The sequence below is a fragment of the Miniopterus schreibersii genome (genome assembly GCF_964146895.1).
Source record: "Miniopterus schreibersii genome assembly, chromosome: 7".
Taxonomy (NCBI): domain Eukaryota; kingdom Metazoa; phylum Chordata; class Mammalia; order Chiroptera; family Miniopteridae; genus Miniopterus; species Miniopterus schreibersii.
In genome coordinates this window covers 34,167,196-34,188,580 of record NC_138108.1, presented here as the reverse complement: position 1 = coordinate 34,188,580, position 21,385 = coordinate 34,167,196, and the positions used below count along the sequence as shown (strand labels likewise).

The window sequence follows — 21,385 nt, the reverse complement described above, 5'->3', positions numbered from 1 at the left end:
GGATAGAATTGAATTATATCTGGAGTGTTTAAGGCACAAACACATGCACATAGTTGAAGTAATGAGAGAAAAAAATGCTAATTTCTCACTTAACACAGTTGGAAATGCATACTGGTTCAGTTACCCTAATAAAATGTCAGGAAAGTTTGGAAGTTTATTCAGCCAAGTTAATAGCATATTTCTTGAAAAGCCATAGTGTTGATAGAACTTTTATTACCACATATATGATTAGTACCCCCTCCCCCAAATTCTGGGAAGATTATTTAGCCTTTTTAATAATCATTTTCAAATAATAAAGTAATAAAAATTTATAATGAAAGATGTCAGAAATACAAAAGTGAAAACACGCATGTGTTACGCCATAGCAAAGCAATGGTCATTAACATTTAGATTTTTAGTATACCTCCCCCCAGTTTCCTTAAAATAAAACTGCTTTCATAGTAGTTATACTCTTTTTGTAATTTACTTTTCTGACTTAATGTGTTAGAAAGACTTTTCCATGCCATTATATTTTTCACTCTCTCATGGTACTTTAACTGGTATCATAGCTTTTTTTTTCCTGCATGCAAAAGCACAAACAAACAAGACTGGAAGCTCTAGATATCTAATATATATATATATATATATATGTATATATATATATATTTTGTTTAAAGTATTACAGATGTCCCTTTTAGCTCTAGATATCTAATATTAAGGATTCTGTATTATCAAATACTATCAAATACAAACGAATTATGGGGAAAAAAGAATTTGCAGCATATATAGTAAGCATAGGCATAATATTCTGCATATATGAAAATCTTTCTTAGCAGTAGAAAAATTCTAAGACTCTTGTGAGAAAATAATTCACAAAGGAAAATATACAAATTTAATTATATATAAAAAATGTTTGACCTTGTCTGTAACTTAACATATGCAAATTTAAACAAGACTAAAATTGATTTGCAAACAAAATAACATTAATACAGTGTTGGTTGGGAAGTAGAATGAAGTAAGCTTTATGGAAAGTAAGTTGTCTGTATGTATCAAGAGCCTTAAAAATGCGTGCATCATTTTACTCCGAAATTACATTTCTAGAAATTTGCCTTAGTGATATAGAGCTGCATGCATGGATATTACAAGTATACTACTTGCAAAGTTACTTTAAATGGCAAAAGTTTGAAAATACCCTAAGTAGATAACAATGGAGAAATGGCCAGTAAACTATACAGTCATTAAAGATTGTTATTAGAAGAATAGCTGAGAATTTCAAAAATGCTTTTGTACTAAATACTTGCTTCTTTTGAGTGCATGCTTCTATCCTGATCTAAACAGCAACAAATGCTACTTGTACAGTTAATGACCATATACGAAAAATGAACCTCAGTCTTACCTTAATTTTTCTTAATATAAAATGATTGACTTAAAATAGGCCCAAATTTAAGCTAAAACTATAAAACTTGTAGAAGAAAACACAAAATCTTGGGTTTAGTACAGATTTTTAAAAAATGAAGCACAAACTATAAAAGAAAAAAATCAGTAAATTGGACTTAAAAAACACTTTTGTGATTTGAAAGACATTTTATGTAATTGAAAAGGCTAGTCACAGATTGGACAAAATTATTTGCAAAATATACACCCAACAAAAGCGTTATGTCTAGAACATATAAATAACTCTTACAACTTGAGAGGAAAATTACACAATTAAAAATGGATAAAAGATTTGAACAGACACTTCACAAAAGAAGATATACAGATGTCAAGGAGATCGTGGAAGATGCTCAGCTTTCCACTGCGCATACCACGACATACACTAGAATGGTTAAAACTAAAAGGACTGATCATACTACTGATTATGGGAATATAAAACTGTATAAACAATTTAGAAAACAGATTGGCTGTTTCTTTTCTTATAAAGAATACAGTACAACATCATTTTTTGTGGTAATATTACTAAACGTGCCTAACTTATTCCAATCATGACAGAACTTCAGAGAAACCAAAATTGAGAGACAGACTATAAAATAACTCATCAGTACTCTACAGAAGTGTCAAGGTCATGAAAAAAAAGGCAAAACTAAGGACCGTTTTCAGACTGGATGAATCTATGGAGAAATGATAACTAAATGTAATGTGAGATTTTAGATAAGCTCTTAGACCAGGAAAGGTTATAGGTAAAATAACAAACAAAAAAACCAACCAAACAAAAAGTGATGAAATTTAAATGAGATCTTATTTTTCTTACTGTATTGTATTGATGTTAATTTCTAGTTCTTGAGAATTGCACTAAGGTTAAGTAAGATGTTAACATTAAGGCAAAGATCTAGTATCATCCAAATAATACTAAACAAATATTAGTTATTTATAAGTTTACTTAGTGTCATTGTAATTTGGTATAAAACATAAACTAAAAAAAAGTTACTATAGACAAGTTAAGTTTATACCTACCATATGACCCAGCCATTCTACTCCCAGATATTTACCTAGGAGAAATAAATAAATGTGTCCATACAAAAACTTTTATACTAATGGCCATAGCAGCTTTATTTGTGATAGCTCCAAGCTGGAAACATGTAGAAAAGCAAAAAACTGAAAATATGTACAATTTAAAGTTTATCCGTTATATTGAATAACACTGTTTAAAAATATCAATGCTATCTTAAAAAAAATCTCTTAATTTTAAATACTGGGACAAGTAGATACATTGGGTTCTCAGATAAGAAATTTTTAGAGATTTATGTCTGAGTTCCCAACATCAAATTCTAGTTTTCTGAATAGGCTTACGTGCTGTAAGCCATGTTGAGCATTTACTTCTTGTTTTTTCATACAGAGAGATAATGTTTAATCAATTATTTGAAGGATGTAGTGTTTGTATTTTTAGAAACTATGTTCAAATTAGCATGTACTGCAATTCATTTTTCATTATGAATTAGTTCTTTATAAGAATTAATTCTTTATAAGAACTAATTGAGTAGAAAAGAAGAAAATAAGAAGAAAATTAATCCTAAATTTAGTTTTAGGCTGACATTTACTCATTTTTACTCCAAATGGCCCTCTGGTTCTATTAAATATATCACTTTTGTTTTTCTCTAATAATTTAATTTACTCTCAATAGACACCAAACAACTTAAAAGTATATGTGACTGAGATATTCATATTCCATTTGCGGCTTACACATTTAGTAAAAAAAATTAATGTATAAAATGATATTTAAAGTTCAAAAGGAATATGGGAATATACTTAGAAAAAGATTCTAAGAATTGGATTTAATCATCTGTATACTGATGTTTAAACAAATCATTACCCCATAGCACTCTGTGATCCCTACAATTTCCTTGGTCCTCAGCTGATGCTTTAGTTCCATTAAGCAGTTTTCATTCCAAATTAAGCATTAGACTAGACTATTATAATATCTAACGCTTTCTCCCTAATTTATTTTACCTTACCATCTATGTTTGATCTTCACAGCTTTTAGTAGTTCATCACATTCTTCACTTAGGGACAGTTTTTTTCTTAAAGTTACTTGTATACTCACTTGGAATTCTTTATGAATAAATTTGTTTATTTACCTCATTTTAAATTAGTTTTGCATGTCAATGACTATTTAGTTTCCATCCCATAAGGTTTGACTAAAATATCATTTGATTTTTAAACAGTATACTAAGTGACTTATTCAAATGAATGTTGTCCTTTAAAGGTAATATCTGAAAACTGCATTTATTCCAATGCTGCTGCCATTATTCTGAATATTTTCAAACTCCTACTCTAAAATTTTCTGCAAAGGCAATGGCTCATTAAAAAGATAACTTGTCATTAATAATTAATCTTGATCCTATGATGTTTTAAATTATTGAAATGTACTTATTTGCCCCAGAATCCAATCTACTTATTTGAGTCTTTAACTCAGAAATGAACTCTTTTGTATCTATTTATTAGCTAAAGCCACTCTTATTGCTAAACACAAGGAATCACTTTTCCAGAGAGAAATATAAGAAAGTAAATGTCTTTGCACATGGCAATGGATTTTGAGTAGATTTTTTGAGCTTTTAAAAGACACACTTTTTTGTTTATGGGGAAAAATGAGTTATTTATGAGAATTTGAAGAGGTAAACTTTTATCTTTTGTTCTTTAAAAGAAGTCTTTGTTCACAAAATAGACGGGGAATAGAATTTTTGTAATTGGGATTAGCTTTCTGTATTAGCCAATTTGATGGGACAGTGGCTTAGAGAAACAGTTATTGTTGCGGGATAAATATCCATGGATCTACGCATGTCTTGCTAACAGAAGCACGGACTATATTTGTTCCAGGCTATCTTTTTGAGGTGGGTTGTAGAGTGAATAGGCAGATACTGTCTCACACTGGAGAAAAGAAAGGGTTGTTTACAGCCTTGGAAAATAGAGATAGCACCTCCCTCCAGAGCAAAGGTGAGCTATATTTTCCTGACCAGTATCATAAAGACTGTTGACTTCTGGAGCAAATGAAGAGGCATGCTTATGGCCCATTATAAAATGTTTGTGTTCCCTAAGTTCAGATTTGCCTTCCTATAATGCAACCCAGTGTGCAGAGGTCACCTGGTAATCTTTCTACTGCCCTGAGGGAATCGAGGCTCAGAGAAGTGGCAAAAGAACATGTTGACACTCTGGCCACTGTTGTTGCTGCGAGTTTTAATGAAGCCCTCTGCTTCCGACCCAGGAATTTCACGACTTCTAGCATCTATGAAACTGTGGCAGAGACACATGTTAGAACTGAAGTGAGGTAATCTCTCAGATCTTTAACAGTTTCAGTGACAGAATGAGACGCACATAGAGACATGGCTCTCTGGAATAAAAAGAGTGAGAGCCATATAGGCCAATTAGCGAGAGAGAGGAAAATCCACAGGTAGTGGTAGTGAGCATGTTGAGCAACTTATGGTCAACTAGTCAATAAACGATCCTCTAATTTATTGCCTGATAACAAGGAAAAATTGATGATGTTGTTATAGGCCAAATATCAAGAAGTAGGTTAAAAGGCAGCTACTCAAATGGTGGTGATGTTATATATCTTCAATATAGCATATTAGGATGCTTAAAACCTGCATCAAATCCTACTCTTTTCTAACCAAATTATGATAATACACTGGTGGAGTTAAATGGCCCTGTGGCAAACCAGTAAATGTAAACTGGGACCCTTCTCATGAGAACGCATATTGCAGTTGACTCTAAAAAAATTAGGATGGAAAGAGGCATTAGTAACATCAGTCACTGAAAACCAACCCCCTTTGGCTTGTTACACATTTTTATTTTTAATATTATGCCTGGAACTGCTGAGACTATAGGTGGTACTACTTTGTTCAGACCCTGATAATCTATAATAAGTATCCATGAGGTATTTGCCTTTTTCACAGACCACATAGGGCTGTAATACAGAGAATTAGTTTGTATCAATAGTCTTATTTTTAACATGTCACTAAATAAGGCTGTAATTTTTTTCAACAGGTATTCCATATTGCTTCATATTAACAAAATGTGTGGGCTCAAGCAATTCCAAAGGCTCCCATTTAGCATGGTCAATTAATACCAGGTTAAAGGCAATTTTATGTGTCTTCTGTTTAAACTATCAGGTAAGGGAAATGCTCCCCAATCAGACATAATATCCATTTTAAGAGAACATTAGGTAATGGAGATGCAATTCTCTCACATAACATTTATTCAACTGTCCAACCACATCCACAGTTTTACTTCAGCATCAGGCACAGAAACATCTCCTATGCTCCCAATCTATGTGTTGCTCCTTTGAAAGGTGACCCTGCTGTTGCTAATTCTCCCAGGTAGAAAGACTTCCTTATCAATCTGGAGGTCAGCTTTCGGTCCACTCCATTGTACCAACTAGTGCTAAGATTTGTCCTTTCACACAACAGTTACAGAAATGTGGATCTACACTGAGTGGGAAAGCGGGAAATCTGTGACCACCATGGGCAGAAACCTGGTGAATGGTTAGAAATTTAGCTGGGGCCCAACCTAAGGTGTGGCGTGCAATGCTTGGTAATGAATATGTGCAGCAGTTGGCTATGTAATTGGCTCAACTCCTCCTCTGTCTAATATGTCATTCTGAGATCTATTCAGTAATAGCAGTAAAAGCTCTGAGGTGTTTTTTTGCTTTTTGTTTTATTTGCAGTGGTTACCAGCTGCTATAAGAACACTTTGATAATCTTGGAGAGATCTCTCTGCAAAAGAGAAACTCCCATGGGAAACAGCAGATGAGTAATTGGCTAGTGTTTGGGCACTTACTGTCTTGGGCTGCATTTAATATGCTGATAAAGGTGAACAACTGGCAAAAGAAAACTTATACACAGAATTTTAGAGAATTTGTTAAAGTTGGCCCCACTAACCTAGAAAACTTCCTTAGCCATTTTGTTAAAATCAGGCAAAAACTGAAATATTGTTATGACAACAGGGCAGCAGATGCCCAACATTAAGATGGGCTCCTTAAATGAAAAAGCCACTATGTGAATGAAACCTGGCTGCCCAAGGACCAAACCTTGTGGTCCTAGTTGGAAAGCAGTGTGTCTGTGGCTGTTTCAGCAATGGGTGCACATGGGTGAACCAAATGGTGTCAGGTGTGAGAAACTTGCTGTTTAATGTAGAACATTGAGTGGACCCAAAACATGGAAGGTCATTTAGTTGAACTGTGATTGAGCAGCTTCTCAAAGCTGAAAGTGAATGCAAAGCATTGCTTATTGGCATGGAGTTGCTCTCTTCCCCTGTGCATCATGTTTCCTATCTTTCCCTCTATTCTGACCTCAGCTGCTTTAAGAATAAAGGTGTGAAGCCAAGGTCTTGCTATCTCAAAGGGGAATGCAGGTCACATGCAACTATCCAAATATTTTGGTAAATTTTGGGCAGGGGAGAGACTGATATTTTTATGACTCTGTTAGATACAGGCACCCAAGTCAGCATTCTGCCATTGGAGGAAGGGTCTCTTGAATTCAAATAATGTGGCTTGGGTAGTGTTCATAGTCGGGAAGGAATGCTCACATTGCCTGTGGCCCTCTGGTATATTCAGTGTACTCCTGTCATGCACCCATGCTTGCGCTTCTTTATCCCATCAGAGCCAGAGGGGAGTCTTCCAATATGGGAGCCGCATTCAGGTGGGTGGGAGTATCTTCAGGGTCCCACAGCCGCAGTGACCCCTGTGAGATATGTGTATGTGATTGACCATTTTGCCTAGTGGAGCCTCTGTAAGAGGAGTCATCCTTTACCAGGGGTACCCATTAGGGTTTTGGACTCTTGCCTCTCTGACAGGCTACCAGGCAAATCTTTCTTGAAAATCAGTTATTAGCTTTTTACTGGGCTCTTGTTGAAACTTTATTGGGCTTTTTGTTGAATGCTGTGCCAGGACACTTTCTAATTCTCTAGCCTGATTCTCTACTCCTTTTGGGGTAGGTCAGCTTGGACTCAATGACTAGCAAAGTCGGAAGGATCCAACAAGCCTTGTCAAATGGAAATAGTATATTTAAGACCACTGCAGCCTTTGCTGCCTGGTCTGCCATGTGGAAAACTATAGACTGGTAGATTAAAACCACTTCTCTTTGGGGCCACAAACATTAGAAACAAATAGAAGCTGCTGATCAAACTGTCTGCCTCACTCATATAGATATTCATTGTAAGGGACTGAGTGTTAAATGGAATCCTCAAAATTAAACTAAAAAATTTTTCTCACTCTTTTTTCATTTCTTCCTAGTCCACACATCATAGTACTGTCCTTTGGTGATTAAATGTGGCTGTCCACAGAAAAAAGTTATTTCCTCTTCACTGCTTCCTGGCTTATGATCAGAACAAAAATGGTGGTGGCATCATCTCTCATACGTAGACTCTAATGAATAAAATAAACTGATGAACAAATAGGTTCAGAGACATGGAAGCATGCAATGGACTGACAGATCTCAGAAGGAAGTGTATGGTGGGATGGGGACGGGAAGAGATTAACCAAAGAATTTATATGCACATATGCATAGCCCAGGGTCACAGACAATACTGCAGTGTAGGCCTGAGGTGGGATGGGAGCCAGGCAGAGGGGGATAAAGGGGGGAATGGGAGACATCTGTAATACCCTCAACAATAAAAATAAATTAAAAAAAGGAAAATTCAAAATCCTGCTCTGATTATATCTGTATAAGATGGGTTTTTCTTTTCTATTACTGCAACCCTGGTTGATGTACTCCTTAGCCCTCCCTTCCAAAAGGAGGGCTAAGTGATTCACAATTCCAACTTCTGGTTCAATCACCTGGATTCTCTTGTATTGACATGGTCCTAGAGGTTAAGGGTAATGGCAACTTGGTAGAGCAGTGTCTCGCTACATCCCTCCACAGTGGCCCACACAGACCGAAATGGTTCTCTAAGTTTGATAAAAATGTCCTTGCCCTTTTGAACTGGTCCTTCTGAATGAATGGGCTGGGTGCACGTAGAAAGAAAGGTGAACCTATAGCTCCTGGCAGAGGACGCACTGATTTTTGTGGAATTAGAAGGAGGTTCCTGGAGGAATAACTGGTTCATTATTTATGAGCATCTTGCAGCAGGTATTCCTACAATAGGAATAATACAATTAGAAAGGGTGGTAAAAATTTTTTCCTGACTTTAGCTAAGTAATTGATGACACCATTTTGGCCCTGAAAGGTGTTCAGGTTAGCTTCAATTCGTTGGTCAGAGTTGTTAAGGATGATAGAATTATTCTAGAAGTACTCTCTTTGGGCCAAGGCAGAATCCATGTAATCATTAGTACAACCTTCTGAGGCTGGATTTATACCTTAGGTCAAGTGGAAAGGTTAATATAGAAACTTAAGTAGAAAGCCACTTGACTTTCTATATTATCACTTCATGGCTTAGGGAACTTCTGTTGGACAACTGCAGACCTCACCCTGTTTCTTGGGTCCTGTTGCGAGTCTTAGTTAAATGCTGTATGAGACAAACTTAATGAATTTGGTTGTATTTATTGAAAAACTGACCAGAGGACACAACAGTGTAGAAACTTGTGGTGGATATTTTTGGGAGACAATTCTCAGTGGGTTTTTCACATTGCTGCATATACCTTTTCAAGGATGGTTGTATTGTGACAGCCTTGAAAGATAAGAGGTAGCATTTCTTCCTGCTCCTCTGAAACAGAGGGCATGGTTAGTATGGTCTTCCTGAACCTGTTGGGTATAATAAAGACAGTGTCACCCACCAGAGCAAAAGGCAGGCATGCTTACTGTCCATTATCAAAAGATTAAATTTACTAAGGTCAGGGTTCCTTCCCAATAATGCAACACATCTGGCTGTTTTGTATCGCCTCATGGAAACTGGTGCAAAAACTCCTGATATTCTGCAGCTGCTATTGCTATGTCTCTGACCTAGGAGTTATGTCTTTTGCCAGCACCTATGAAACTGGCAGGCAAGTAGGTTAAATTTCAGATACTTTACATTTCTTGGCAGTGACAAGGCAGCATATTGTCCCTCTTTACTACCCTAATTTTGTGCTTTTTACCATTTCTTACCCTGCTTACCCATTAGAATTATCTGGACAGCTTTTGAAAAATACTTATGTCTTTGAACCACCCAAGACAATTGAAAATCAGGAACTGTGACAGTAGGGCCTGAGCATTGGTAATCTTTAAAGGCTCCCTAAGTAGTAATAATGTACAGTCAGTAAATTCACTGATTGAGCCCTTACCCTTAGAGCTGGGAAAATAAAATATTTGCTATGTAAGTCAGCATCATTCTATGCTGCATCATGCATGCTGTTTCAGGCAAAGGTAAAGAATCTGCAAATCATTAATTAAATAATTATGCATTAAATCAGTTTTGTGCTTCAGTGATACCTATTGGTCTTCCACAAACTTAGTTTCCTTATGTTGTCAGTGTTTCTCCCTCTGTGATTAGATATTTCCTGATGATGTTGTATGGTCTATTGTCTCCTAGACTTTTACAGATGTCCATCTTCAACTTGATTTATACTTCCTGTTAATGACATAGTGTCCCATTGCAGGCTGACTTACTGTATCTCATTTTATCATCAGACCTCTGAATCTTAGCAGCTAACCCAGTCAGAACTATTAAGGCATGTCTTCTATTATCTTAGATGAACTTTTACCCTGGAACACAAATTCTGAATGACTAGTACTCAAGTATAAAGTGGCTTTGTTAAATTACTGAGTAACTTAGTTGCTTATTAACCAGTAAGAATTGTTAAATACAAATATAACACATGTAACTGTTCCACAATACTTGAATTGCAAGGAAGCTATATTTCTTTAGTTTTGAAAATCAAATCAGATAGAGCTTTGGGCTTCTATGAGTCAAGGTCAAATCAAATTTTTGGAACAACCATCTCCCTTTCTTAAATCATGCCAGAAACTCAGAAATTGTAGTTTAGAAAAATTAGGGAGAGGCATATGGTCATTGGTCCATTGGGAAGGCTGAAAAGTGCTCTTGGCTCAAGCCTAGCTACTTGGCTTGTAGAGGGCCTTTCTCTGTGTCCATATGGCCTCAGCCTAGGGCCCTCACTGCGTCTCCTAAGTATGCCATTCCCACCTGAGGTTCTGCCACTTCAAGGCCCTGCATAAGAGGAATACAAGTTCCTGCTACATAGGGAAACAATACCTTCCCATTTCTAGAAGATTCAATCATATTTCTCATGTTTAGTCACTGCCTCCCTCCTCTTAATGTCTGGAGTCATGCCTATCTTGGACAATGCTATTTAATTCTGTTTAAAGCCAATTTTTTCATAATGAACCAATTCACTAAAATGATCAGTTAGATATCCTGACCCCAAGTTCTTTTCTTTCTTAGGAGGAACAGGGGAAATATTCTCAACTATTGATAATGAACTTAATTTCTCAATGAGATCATTGTGCCAGACATAGTTTTAGTAAATCACTAGACTACCAAATGTGAATCTATATAGCTTAATTTAATTGAATATGTTGAACAAAAGTACAAAGGAGATCAAGCTGGAGATTAACGAAGAACCAAGCTCTGATCCTATAAAGACCTGCTATAAAAATAGAGAGTGTAGAATAAAAATAATAAGGAAATAAGCATGCAGTTAACCTAGCAATGTTGTCAATGTATAGAAAACAAAGAATTAATTCCATCAAAAATAAAAGCATGCTGTGAGATGAAAATATGGTTCAAACATTTTAGTGTTGTTTCTAGTAGGTTTTCATAACAAGGATAGTATCTTGAAGAAGTTATACCTTGTCTTTGAGAAATCATTTAACCTTTCATTCAAATAATCATATACCAGTAACATAAATACATGGGCAGATATAGATTTAGGCTATTATGATAAATTTTGAGAAAATGACAATCACATTACAGTTGTATATAGTCCTGGCAGAAACTGGCAGACGTAGGAAAGAGGTGTTACTATTAGTTGGCTTGTAAAGTAAACCTTTGGAAACGGCTTCTTGTGTAGCACTGAGATTAACTTGAGTGCTTATTAAATGTAGAGAACTGTGTTAGACATTGTGGGGAATTCAGAAATGAATAATACATGAATGTTTCAATCAGGTACTCATATTCCTATGATAAAACCTATTTTTAAATAAGTAATGTAAGAAAGATTAACTAATATAATAGAGGTCCTATAATCAATGTAAAAAGCATACTTTGATAAATTTTAAAGAAAAAAAATGTGATTTGAGAAAGGGCTAAAATGTACATGCATTTGTAAGTAGTGTGGTGTGTCTCAAGCATGGGGAAGGTGGCACAGTGAAAAGAGCGTTGATGGATGCTTGATCAATTAATACAGTTACATCTCACTATTTGAGCTGTTATTAAGCCATAGTATCGGCCATAGTTGTAACTGACATTCAGATATCTTTAGCATGTCTTAATGATGTCAGTGCAGTGGATGCCAGATGTGTTTTGGTAGGAGTAGATTGCCTTTGTAGGGACAGCTTTTCTAGGAAAATGGGGAGAGAAAGCACGTTGTATCTTTCCCCAGCTCGGATTTCTGAGGCCTCCTTTCCAGATTAAGCTGACAAAACAGATTTCCTGGAGAATTTAGCAGAATTAGGGAGGTAAGCAGTGTAGGTACTAGGATGACAAAATGTTACAGAGAGGGAGAGATGGGCAATCTGTTTACTTACAGATGGAAGTTGGGATCCTTTAAGATTGTGAGGATGTGAGACCTTCAGAAGTGGTGCATAGAGGAGTGGTGGCGTGAGCGAGGACAGTGATGTGCAGTGGGAGAGGGGGAAGGCCAGTGGGCCTGGCAGTCAGGATGTCCTGGGAAGGTTGGAATTGGGGTAGATGCTGTGCATCTGTGAAATGCCTCTGAATGCGCTAAGAGCATGACAGAAGGCCCTTGCTGGTTGTCTGAATGCCTATTAAAGTACAGACAGAGAGGGAATTTGTTCTCATTAATATCCAAAGATACAAAGAGTCTTGGGAAAATTTAGGGTTGCTGTACTATTTATAGGAAAACAAGAGAGTGTTTGTATTATGTTTACTAAAAATCTATTCATCCAACTTGTATCAGTCATGAAGAGTAAATTCTAGGCCCTCTTTTTCCAGTTAATTTCAAGGTACATATTCAGCAGAGGCCAGGTGTGTGTGGGGGGTGTCTCCTCTTCTGCCCTTGATGGCTCTAATGCCAAAGGGATTTCCTGAGCAATGCTGGCATCTCTCAGGTGCATGTAATGTATGGAAAAGACAGAGGTCCTCAAAGAGTTACTGACAGCTAGCTTCTTGAGCTTATTTTTGCAGATTAGATTTAAGGCAGGTATTCCAATTGATGAGCTGTTAATAAAACTTTGTTGCTTTTACTGCTTTCTTTAATTATAACCAAGCTACAAATATCACAAGTCAAACTGGTCTTATTTAAATGCCATAAAGAGGTGAAGAAATGATGAAAGTGGCCCACAAATCTGGAGAGGTCAGAGGTGAACTCTAATAGCAGCCATGCCAGACTTTATTTTCAGCCTGCATTGACACAGTGGAATTCTTTGAGTAGAACCATGGGGTATAACTTCTTTCCTGCCACCAACAAGTATTCCTGGGCCTAGAGATCAGACAAAAATACAGGCATTTCTTTTTCTATCTGTAGTTTGCCTGGTTGAGTTTTTTAACCAACTAACTAACTAACTTTTAAGTTAGATATTAAATTTTGTTAAATGCTTTTTCTTCATTTACTGAGATTATGTAATTTTGTTTTTTCCTTTTTTTAGTATAGTGACTTATATTGATTAACTTTCAAATATTAGCCAAACTTGTATTCCTGGGATAAATTTCACATGGTTATGATGTAATATCCTTTTCATACATTGATAGATTATTTTGTTAATATTTTGTTTAGAATTATCTGTTATTATATGTGCTTTGCAAGGTTGGGTGCTGATTCTCATGGTCTTATTTATTTTTAGTAAGGTTTTAAATATTTTAAATATTCATTGGCATATGCCTTTTTCTGTGGTGAATTTCTTTGCACACATTTAGTAAGTCATATTATGAATAAAATTTAAATCTTTTATGTATTAGATGGATAAAATAAGTTAACTGATAGTATTCTAGGCACCACGTGAATTTGATTTCTCCTTGTAACTGAAGGAATTGGCATATAGGTTTATATGTTTCTGTCTCTGTGAGCTGATTGAGTTTGTTTACAGGAGGTAGAGCTTCTTTCAGACAGCATCAAGTTGAGTTCTGGAAATTCAAGGCTACAGTGTTATTCCCCAATAATCCCTGCTGACAGATCATCAATTTGCAGATGTATACATTTAAATATTTTTCCTCATAGTGTTTTTAAGTGCACAAGTAAATTGAAAAACATAAAATTAAATTCATGGGTATTATTGTATTCATCAAAGATAGAGAGCTGTTAAACAAAAGAATTTTGCACTGAAAACTGACCAGTTGCAGAGGGATGTGGCATGGGGCAGGTGCGTGTGTGGGGAGTAGCTGGGTTGGGGAATAAATTGACTTGGTTCTAAATGGTGAAATGTACATTTTAGAAAGATTGTATTGGAAATATGTGGAGGCAGGATTGCAGCAGGGTAAGACTGGAGGCAGTGAAGAGGTCATAGAAATTGTTCAGATGAGAGATGGTGAGAAATTGAACTCTTATAAGGGCAATGAGAATGGAGAGACATCATATTGGACAAATGTGGGACATCTGTGCTAAAGTGATTGCAGGAGGGATGGCAGTAGGCTGTGAGGCAGAAGTCAGATGACATGTTTTCAAATTCTTGACATTCACGATCTCCCAGAATCTAGGCTGAACGACAGTGGTCTCATAAAGTGATCCATAAAAATGGAATTTTCTAAAGAAAACAAATTAGGGAAAAGCTGCATACTTTTTGTATTTTTTAGAGCTTATAATAGTCTTGTGGATTTAGTGTCTCTGTCTGCTTCTATTGTATAAAAGGAGAATTAAAGAGGAATTTGAATATTTAGATTCTCTTTAAGGGAAAGGAGTTTCCAGGCATCATATATTAGGGCTGAGTACTTGAGTCTTCCTAGGTGACTTCAGTTTGCCTATATTCTTTCTTTAAAGATAATAGTTGTCAAAGTGACTTTTGAAGTGTGGAATTTAAGATTTGTTTTAAACCTTAGTTTAAGTGAAAACTGGTTTTGCTGGGTCCCGAAATATATTGGCATGAGCTATTTCCTGGCCATATGGGTTGTAAAATAGGCTGGGGTGTGGAGAATTAAATGAGATAATTTATGCAAAGTCCCTAGCATCATGGGCACATAGTAGGCATTCCATAAATAGTAACTATAGGACATAGATTCAGAAATCATTAACTCAAAAAGGCTGTAGTTATAAACATGAATATAGATGAAGTTATTCAGGAAGACTGTAAGGAAAAAAGAGAAAGACAAAAATATAAATCTAGAGAAATCTGGCATGTTGAGCAGGAAGTGAGAATCTGGTGAATGAAAGGAAAAAGCAATGGTTAGAGAGTTAGAAGAAGAATAAGCAGGCAATAACCATGGAAGGTGAAGCTTAGAGAAGGAAGAAGTGGTCAGGCTGGGAAATGTCTTGGAGCTGGCAAAGTATAAAGGCAGCTGGGAGGGTCATTGGTGAGTTTAGCAAGCCTGGATCCATCTTGCATTAGTAAATTAAGGGGAGGAAAAATTGGAAAATTCAAGTTGAGTTTTCCTGAATTTTATAATTCAGAGAAATCATGTTGGTTTAAAATGCTGTTGTTTTGAGAGAAAGAATACTTGTGTACCCCTTAAAACTCTCTGATAACAGGTAATAGATAATTGGTGACAGGAACTTTGCAGCTCTGTTGCCACAATCAAGATTTAGGAGATATAGGCTTACTAATGAAAGGACCTACTTGGGTAAATCATCACAAGCCAAGACAAAATCATAAACCTGTTGACTTTGAGCTGCTCAAGGGCAGAAGTACCATCTGATTCAACTATGTATGCATCAAGGGACTATCCCAGGGCCTGTCACTTAGCTGATGCTTAAAAAAAAAGGAATTGAAAGTTAAGGTGATTTGGTTTAGTTTGAAACTAGAACCAGAATTATAATTTTATGGTTTATTCAAAATAGAATAATATGTCAGGTATAAGAATAGGACAACAGTGTTGAGTCCTTAATTTTTAGGAGTAGACAATTAGATGAAAGGTTTTTCTTGATTAAGGTTATTGGCTGTGTTTAGATTTTTGCTTTGCTTATTTAGGCTCTTTGCCTCTTTATTATGAACTTTACCTTTTACTAAGTTCTAAGTAGAAACAGACAAGTAGCCATGTGAGCTAAAGCATAGTGCCAACCAATGCTAGGAATTTAAGTAAAAAAAAACTATGCCTAGTCTAAGTCTAAACATAAGAGACAAGAGATAGGTCAGATTTTTAGGATGAATTTACCTCATAACATTATGATTGGTTTGATATTGTTATTTATAGAAATGCAGGTATCTTCTTCAAAAAGAGTTTTAATATCTGATTAGTTCAAGTGTATTTTGAAGTGAAAAAAAATTGATGGATTTATATTCCCATAAGCAGTGTTCCAGTTGCTACACATCTTAACTAATACTGGTATTTATTGTCAGGTTTTTTTTTTTTTTAAAATTTTAATCATCCTAATAGGGTGTAGCGGTATCATATTAGTGTTTTAATTTACATTTCCCTAATGACCAGTGATGTTAAGCATCTATTCATGTGCTTATTTGCTATCTGTATCTGTTCTTTAGTGAAGTCTTTGTTTGAAACTTATGTGCATTTTAAAAAAATTGGCAGTTTTTTGAAATAATTGATTTTGAGAGTTCTTCATATATTTCTGGTACAGATCTTCCATCAGATAGATATTTGAAAAAAAATTTCTCCCAGTCTATGGTTTCTCCTTTCATTCTCTTAACTAGCAATTCTGAAGAGCAGAAATTTTAAATTTTGTTGAAACTGACTTGATCATTTTGTTATTTTAATGTCATATCTATGTAAATAAATAAATATTACTTCATAATCTAGCCATTCCAGTTCTAGCTATTTACCTAAGATAAAGTATATGTTCATTTAAAGACTTATACATGAATTTAATGCAAATTTATTTGTAATAACTCAAAACTGTAAATAACCCATGTGTCTGTCAACCAGTGAATGGATAAACAACTATAGAATATCCATACAATTGAATACTACTCAGCAATAAAAAGGAAATTACTATTAATAGATGCTATAATATGTATGGATCTTAAAATAATAATGCTGAGTGAAAGAAGCCAGACAAAAAAAGAGTACATACTATATGTTTCAATTTATGTAGAATTCCAGAAAAATCATGCTAATCTATAATGGAAGAAGACATATTATTCTCAGGGATGAAAGGGTAGGTGGGAAGGGGCATGAGGGACTTTTGAGGGTGATGAATATGCTCATTATTTTGATTATGGTGATAGCTTTATAAAGTGTACACTTTAAAAATGTGCATTTTACTGTATGTCAACATCTACCTTACTGGAACTGTAAATAAAATAGCTTGAAAAAAATTCCAGTGTTTGTTAATTATCCCTTAGAATCATCTAGGAAAATTCAGAAGTTTAAAAAAGTGACATATTTTTTAGTCATTCACTTGAAACTCTTCATATTCATTAGAGTGGACATAATGCATCATTGATAATAAAGAATTAAATAATTACCCATGGTGAGAAAATAATGCCTATGTGCCTAGTAATGAATAAACCGAGAGTGAGAGCACAGGCACACAAGAGGGTAAAGAAAGATGAATCATAACTTACTACTTAAAAGAAAAATTAAAAATAATAATTACATGGTCAATCAAAGAGCTAGTAGATATGAATGCTTTATAACTAATTTATTATGAAATAGAAATTAGAATAATAGGTAGAGCTAATTAGGAAAATGCAGGAGAAAATAGATATTTATGATAAGATATTAAGTTCTGTGATGAGTTCACTTAGTACTAGCTTAATAAAGGAAGTCAGAGGCAGGGTGGAGTTGAATGGGAAATGGGTCATTAACTGTAACAAAGTGCTTGTAATGTACAAAGACAGATTAATAATGACAATGACAATGTCACTGGTAATAAATGCAAAAATGCAATTGCACTTTTTATATATTTATTTTTTTCAAGTTCTTTCTAATTACCCTTCTCTAGGGTAATTTGTAGGGTTTTCTATTTAAAATTTTTTTTTCTGGTGTATGTCAGGGACCTTACTACTGCAGTAATGATGATAATTATAATTACCAACTAATTGTTAAAAACTAGAAAGAACTTAGAAAGAGAAGACATTATAAATGCAATGATTTTTCAGTATTTAAATGATTCTTGAAAGTTTTTTTTTTCTGGGTACAGTGACTTTATTGATGGTGCATGACAACATAGGGCTCCCTAAGCCCCTCCCCTTCTTTAGGGGGTATGGGATGGAAACTGTGGAGGTCAGGGGATTGTGTGTTGGGGGTTCAGTTTGGGGCAAGAACTCCCCAGCAGCTGAGGGCCTCTCTTCCTCTCCCTGGGGCTGGTGGTCCAGGGGGCTCTTACTCCTTGGAGGCCATGTGGACCATGAGGTCCCCCTCCCTGTTGCTATAGCCAAATTCATTATACCAGGAAACAAGCTTTGACAAAGTGGTCATTGAGGGCAATGCCAGCCCCAGCATCAAAGGTGGAAGAGTGAGTGTCACTGTTAAAGTTGCAGGAGATAACCTGGTCCTCAGTGTAGCCCAGGATGCCCTTGAAGGAGTCCTCTGATGCCTGCTCCACTACCTTCTTGATGTCATCGTATTTGGCAGCTTTCTCCAGGCAGCAGGTCAGATCCACAACTGACACATTGGGGTTGGGGGCACGGAAGGCCATGCCAGTGAGCTTCCCATTCAGCTCAGGGATGACCTTTCCCACAGCCTTGGCAGCTCCAATAGAAGCAGGAATAATGTTCTGGGCAGCCCCTTGGCCATCATGCCACAACTTCCCAGAGGGGCCATCCACGGTCTTCTGGGTGGCAGTGATGGCATGGACTGTGGTCATGAGTTCTTCCAAGATGCCAAAGTTGTCATGGATGACCTTGGCCAGAGGGGCCAAGCAGTTGATGGTGCAGGAGGCATTGCTTACAATCTTGAGGGAGTTATCATAGTTGTCATGGTTCACACCCATCACAAACATGGGGGCATCCGCAGACGGGGCAGAGATGATGACCCTCTTGGCTCCATCCTTCAAGTGAGCCCCAGCCTTCTCCATGGTAGTGAAGACACCAGTGGGCTCCACAACATACTCAGCTCCGGCATCACCCCATTTGATGCTGGTGGGCTCTCTCTCCTGGAAGATGGAGATGGACTTTCCGTTGATGACAAGCTTCCCGTTCTCAGCCTTGACTGTGCCTTTGAACTTGCCATGAGTAGAGTCAAACTGGAACATGTACCCCATGTAGTTGAAGTCAATGAAGGGGTCATCGATGGAGACAATATCCACTTTGTCAGAGTTAATAGCAGCCCTGGTGACCAGGCGCCCAATACGGCCAAATCCGTTCACTGAGACCTTCACCATCATGTCACTGGGCTGCGGTTGGTACTGCGCCAGAAGACGCTGCTGTCTGATGAACAGGAGGAGCAGGGAGCCCAGTGTTTAAAGGTTTATTATTTAGTATATTTCTGGTTAATAAGATGTACTCATGAAACAACTCACTTTCAGATACTGATTTAGCCATCTCAGTGCAGTAGAAATATTATGAATTATCAATAGGTTTTCTAAATTCTACTGTACTGATTTTACATAAATTAGGGCATTAAATATAAATTGAAAATGTAATAGAAGTTATCAAAAATGAAATATTGTATCTAATGCTAAATTACAGTGAGTGTTTAAACTAACACCTGTCTTTTTTTTTTTTTTTAATATGTCTTTATTGATTGCAGAGAGGAAGGGAGAGGGAGAGAGAGAAAGAAACATCAATGACGAGAGAGTCATTGATCAGCTGCCTCCTGCACGCCCCCGACTGGGGATTGAGCCCACAACCCGGGCATGTGCCCCAACCAGGAATCGAACCCCGATCGCCCAGATCCTAGGTCGATGCTCAACCATTGAGCCACGCCCAACCAGGCTAACACTTGTCATCTTATTATACAATCCATATATGATCAATTTAGAGAAATTGAAAAACTATAAAAACAGAAATAAAAAATCTTACCTGCGCTTCCATCATTTAAAAATAGGCACTATTAACATTTTTATGGTTTCCAGCTAGACTTCTTCCCTACCCATGATGTATAGGAGTACAAATGTGTTTAGTTTCATCTATGTAAGTACTTTAGTACATTATTCTCTTCACGTGATATCATATCCAGTAACAACCCACTTGGAAATATAAATAGCTACACTTTCCGTATAGAGCAATTATGTATATATGTCAAGAGCCTCAATATATTCATATTTGTTTATTTATAGGGATTTATTTCTCTAAAATAACTAATGGTGCTCACAAGTATTATGAGTTGTTCATCAGCATTATTAAAAAAACAAATAAATGAAAACCAAAATAAAGTAATAATAATAACCTAATCAATGGCTTATTCATCCAAGGGACTACAATTCAGTTATGGAAACTTGTTTTTAAAACTAGTTAATATTCTGAGGAAATATTAGTATTACTAGATTACTAGATTACTAGATTATTAATATAAATTTTACATTCTAATCAAAGAAGGCATAATTAAATATATGCACAATATGATCTTTGCATACATGTATATATATTTGCATAATCTTGGGCTAGCTCTCAAAATCAAAGTTGCACACAGTGGAGCAACATAATACAGCATGGTTTCCTAACAGCAGTAACGAACCTGCTCTGTTTACATTCAGAAATCTTATCTGAGAAACACAAAGTTCTAGCTGGCTAGCCTTTCTCTCCATTATGGTAATTTCTAAGTAGAGGAATTACAGGTGATATTTATTTTCTCTATTGTTTTTATATCTTCCAAATGTTCTATATGTAACTTTTCACAAGCAGAAAAACAATAAAGATTATAAAACTTTATATAGTAAGAATTTTCTTGTGTCACTGCAATAGTTAAAAACATTTTTATGGTTGTAGTATATTCCTTTATATTGATATATTGTTTATTTTATAAATTCTCTAGTATTGTCATTTAAGTAATTTATTTTGTTATTCTGTATTTTAAATAATGCTATCAAGATCACGAATGTTGGTAAAACATTGTCTTGGATTATTTCCTTACTACTAAAATTTTTTATGAAGGACCTCTGGCTCAACCCTCAGCTTGGAAATACTTGTTAGAGCATAGTTTTCATGACAAAAAGTCATAAAAATATTTAGCGATATTTAAGCCCCTAACCACAACTCTAGTTAGTCGCATTAAGAATGTGCATTACTGGTTATTTGGATGAAATGTGGTTGAAGACAGTGCAAATTTGTGTGCCCCACTGCTGGAGGGTCAGTTTTGTCATATCTGTAATATGTTCTTCATTGGCTTAGAAACTCTAGTTAAGCCTTTTGGGAGGAAAATTCTGGTACAGTATTGTGTTTTCTGGGGACCTATAGCTAACAGAATTGCTAACAAGAAAATTTACACTTAGGTCACACAAATGAGCAAAGCTTACAACTATTTCAAATGGTTTAATTAAATGATTTTCTCCTTATAGATATGAAAAAGTTAGTACCATTTTATTTTGTTCCTTTCAAATGTTTCACAACTGTATGGTGAAGTTACATCAGAAAAGCTACCACTAGATTACATTTGTAAAAATAAAGAGCAAATTGCCCCTGAAAAAAAGTAACCTTCATATTTTGTAGGATATTTGGGTATTTATCTAATAATTTCTAAAGGGTTTCTTGACCTCAGTGTCAATGTTTGGAATATAATGGGAAAATGTGACCTAATGAGTTTCAATTATAGGAAAAAAGCAGGCAGTAATTTCTTCTTTTATGGTTTCTTCGTATTCTCACAATTGTAGTACATGTAT

The 21,385-nt window shown here is 35.8% G+C and overlaps 1 pseudogene across 1 annotated transcript; it reads right to left on the bottom strand.

The window, feature by feature from the left end:
- Positions 1–17,949: 17,949 nt before the first annotated feature.
- Positions 17,950–19,003, bottom strand: LOC308559473 (glyceraldehyde-3-phosphate dehydrogenase pseudogene; annotated as a pseudogene). The gene has a single exon. The product of its transcript is annotated as a glyceraldehyde-3-phosphate dehydrogenase pseudogene (transcript).
- Between the last annotated feature and the right edge of the window lie 2,382 nt (positions 19,004–21,385).